Source organism: Lycium barbarum, chromosome 4 (genome assembly GCF_019175385.1).
Source record: "Lycium barbarum isolate Lr01 chromosome 4, ASM1917538v2, whole genome shotgun sequence".
Lineage (NCBI taxonomy): Eukaryota > Viridiplantae > Streptophyta > Magnoliopsida > Solanales > Solanaceae > Lycium > Lycium barbarum.
Window position 1 is genome coordinate 17207354 of NC_083340.1, and position 4507 is coordinate 17211860.

At 31.6% G+C, this 4507-nt stretch overlaps 1 long non-coding RNA gene across 1 annotated transcript; it reads left to right on the top strand.

The window, feature by feature from the left end:
* Nucleotides 1–1199: 1199 nt before the first annotated feature.
* On the top strand, nt 1200–2707 carry LOC132638241 (uncharacterized). The gene is made up of 2 exons (XR_009581637.1): nt 1200–1459; nt 1570–2707. It is a non-coding gene; the product is annotated as an uncharacterized LOC132638241 (long non-coding RNA).
* The last annotated feature ends 1800 nt before the right edge of the window (nt 2708–4507 follow it).

The following is a 4507-nucleotide window of genomic DNA, read 5'->3' on the forward strand; positions in this document are numbered from 1 at the left end:
GTTAAGAAGATAAAAACTTATATTAAACTAATACATACATTATTAATCTCTACATAGCGTATTACTTACTTGCCCAAACGACTCTTAAACGAAATTACGAAACTCACCACGTATAATCAATAGTGTTGTTCACGTCCAACTCCAACCAAGTGTCACATGTGGTACAAATTACAGTGGCGTTGGGCCCCATATATTGCAGGCGCATTAGCTTCTCTCTTAATCCAACAGTGAAGGAAGGACAGACGGTAAGAACATTCGATATTTCGATTTTCAATAGATGGATATTTCGATTTCAATTCGGGGCAATTATTTGCGGTATTTTTATAAATTTATTTCTAATTTAAATATTTTTTTTAAATATCTATTTTAAACATAAAAATTGAAAATATCACATAAATAGATCTTTGTTGTCTATTCAAATTGCAAAAGACTGTATTCAATCATTCAGATATTGATTTATTTAATATTATAAATGGGAGTAGTTGGACTATGTTTTCTTTCATATTAATAGGAATTCATTTCATACAGACTATTGCAAGAAATGCGTGTCACAAGGCAATTGGTAGTAGATGTAAACCACCCTGCATTAATTTCCTTCTCCATTATTTTGTTCGTTCTAATGTGAGCCCGACATGACTCAGGTTGCCGGGCCCTAATTTAAATTAATGACAGTCGTGGTAGCACCCAGCCAAGATAAAACTAGTTAATTTAAGGTTACTCTTATCTTTATACAAAGATCTTTAAAATGAGAAACCTTATCGAGAAGGATTAATTAAATAACGACCTAAACTTATTCAGAATTAACTCGTGGCTAACATTATAGTAGTACAATAAAATTGTGACTCGTATACCTGCAGGTGCATTGGCTTATCTCGTATCATCCTATAGTTCTAAAGGACGCATACATCTTTGCTAAGAAACCATTACAAATATCAATTAATGACATGCAGTCAGGTGAAGAGTTGAGTTTGAAAACTCTAATGATAAGTTTGCATATTTGATAAGTACTTAATTTGGTATATAAAAAACGATACTATTTTCTTTTTATATCGACCGTGCATCGGGTGAATATAACTAATACTAGTTCAGAACTAAAGTGTGGCTGATATTATTGTATTACAATAACATTGGATCCGTATATTGCAAGTGCATTGGCTTATCTCTTCATCCTACAATAATGAAGGACGAATAGAGCATACGAGACGGATATGTCAATTTCACTTCACACATAGATTTAATTTTTTATAGTTTTGAAAATTTGATTAGATTCAGGGGTGGACCGACGCGCTGAGGTGAGGCCCTCACCGAGTGCAGGTGACCCGTTTCGATATATAAATGTCAAACGCCGCATTGGAAGAGACAATGTGCTGCACTGACTTCGGTCTGACTCTCAATAATGAAAACAAGATTGATTTTGTCTAATTCATGATTTGTTTCTTTCCATGTCCTGTCCTACGAGGTAATCATTTCTTCCTGTTTCTATTTCTATTTCTATTTCGTTACTTCTTAAGTAATTCTTTGCTTCATTTGATTTTCCACCCTTTCTATTGATAAAAATATCTTCTACAGAAAAATCAGGAATAGGAGGTAAACAAGGAATAAGTGCTGCATTGACTTTTACTTTGAAACATTGGGCTAATTCAGAATTTTAACAACGGTGAGCGCACTATTACGAAGATATGAATTCCAAGATTTAAATTTAGCAGGTTTAACCTTTAGGTTTTTATCATTGAAACGAATATGCTTTTATATTAGAGGTTCTAATTATTATTTTTGAAATTTAGTAATCTTTACATATATATCTAATCCAGCAGAACTGGTTGATTATATATCATCCATTGCTGCTAGTTTTAAACTTTTAATATAGACATTTGATTTTGATTATGTCATTTTACGATGAAAAGGAAAATAGGGATTCAATGTGCCAGACTTGTGAATTTTGCAGTAAAAAACCTAACGAAAAAAGAGAAAAATGTATAATTCTTTAAAAAGGAAAAAGTAATAAGATGAACATGGGATTTGAACACCCGACCTCACTTATAGAGGTGCATCCAATAACAATTACATCATATGACTCTTTGAACTTGGGTGCACGCACGCGTGCACACAGATGTGTGTGTTGTTTCGAAGATATTTTTCTTGACTGAGCATTTTATTCATCTTTCAAACAAGAGATTTACAATTATATGCAGGAGCTGAACATAACTACAAGCCCTCCTAATATATCATACTCAAAAAATAGTTTGAACTATCTTCAATACAATGAGATATATATGAAGTAAATGTAATTAGTAAGAGGAACATAATCGCTATACAAATGGAGGAGTTCATCCACAAAAAATATGTCAACAGTTGCAGTAATACATTCAGGGTGGATCAAAGACAATTTCTGCTTTCTTACTATTTGATGAGATTACAGCTGGTATCCCCCATCTATTCATAGTCATAAGACCTCTGACTTGTGTTGGTAATTGCACAAAGTTGTTGAAAAGTTGAGATTGTATGTAACTGTGATTTATCTTCTCTGAGGCATAAGCAGATGAGGAATATTTTTGTATAGAGTGGGTCCAGTTGAGTTGCTGTAGCTAACATTTTGCCTAAGACACTGGACCCTCTTTGTTTCTTTGTATATTTGTGAGAACTTGTATTAGCTTAATTATTTACGTGCTGTTGTTGGCTGCGTACTATAACAGAGGTTGGTTTTATATATGCTCCTCCTCAGCTTTGTAATTCTGTTTTCTTGATATAAAGCTCTTGACACCATACGACAATAATTTTTTCTTTTAAAAAAAAAAAAAACTATGGGAGAGGAGAGTAAATGTACATGAACCTATATGCTTCCTAGGCCCTTTCCTTAGCGCATGTATTAATAAGAATTTAATTTATATAGCTTATTGCGTCAAATGCATGTCAAAAAGCACTTTGTAGAAGATGTCGACGGCCATGCCTTAATTTCCTTCTCTTTCATTTTATTTATATTTGTGAGAGTTTGTTCTTATCTTCGATTCTACATCTAGATAAAGAAAGGTATGGTAACAGATCACTAGGGTAAAGTTAATTCATGTTTCAGTGAGCTGTGAGGAGTTGGGTGAGTGGGGAATATATGGTACAAGAAGAGAAATATGGTGCAAGTTCAATGGTTAAAATCCATTGTGGACCAAATGCTTAGATAAAATTTTGGAGGTTTCTTCCATATGGTGGGTTAATCATTTAAGCCTGCAGCTTTTTACGTTAAATGGACCAACACTTGCTAGAAATAATCAAGCCATTCATTCGTGCTTTCTGACAGTCATAATTCTATAGTAGTTGTATGGAATAAGTTCCTCTTTTTGGTGAAACAATTTTTAATTTTTAAAAAAATCACAAAATGAAAACAAAAGAATTTTCAACCTATCCGAGGTGAGGAAGTATAGCCATCAATAGCTTTCTTTTACCAAGTATGCCCTTCCATTGAGGCTCTCTTTTCAGTAAAGGGCTATTTTTACATTAAAATTCAATTTAAGGTGCATAGCCTCTTTGAATGATCTGTTAATCGATTACTACACCTAGGGATGAGACTAATCATTGTTCGCGAAAGATAGGTATTCACTACTAGAAAATTCGATTTACATGAGGATTTTATCTGAGAATATTTTCGGCATGTAATTCCAGCAAATTTTCATGCGAAAATCTAAAAATTTCTAAATTTTAGAATATTTACCTGTGGATAGTATTTTTCAAGGTAACTCCACAATTATGCCAAATTATTACCTGTGGATTTATTTGAAAAAATAATCCCCAATTATCATTTCCGTAGGTAATTCCGCAGGTAAACAACCAAAAATATAAGAAAATTGAAATCCCCATGTAGTGGAATTACTTGGGGATTTTGTTGCTGTGAATTATCTAGGGATTATTTCTTGGGGATTTAACTGAATTTTTTATTACCCAGGGAATTACTTGGGAATTGTTTTACTGCGAATTTAGTCGGGGATTATTTTGTGGATTATACCTAGGGATAATATTATGTAGGGGATTACTTGGAGATTATACTGATGTGAATTTAGCTGAGAATTATTCATTAGAGATATAAGAAATTATATATATATATATATATATATATATATATATATATATATATATATATATATATATATATATATATATATATATATATATATATATATATTATTGGTTACAAAAGTTAGTGACTGTATATTGAATAATTTAAAATTAACCTCCAAATAACAAAAGTCAATATTTCAAACAATGATCGATATTGACTTTATCTATTTTATATTTATTGATTATTTATACATATAGTTTGTTAACATGTCGATTCCATATGAAAATCAATGATGTGAAATTTGTTCGGATTGAACTATTGGGCATATTATGGTTGGTATTAATATTTTGTTGGACATATACTTTCACTCTAATAAGGTCTTGAAAAGAAAAGGTTTAAAGCAGTAATTTTGACATAATTATTAATAACATCATCATATTTAGTTAGTTTATTTAGAGCGAA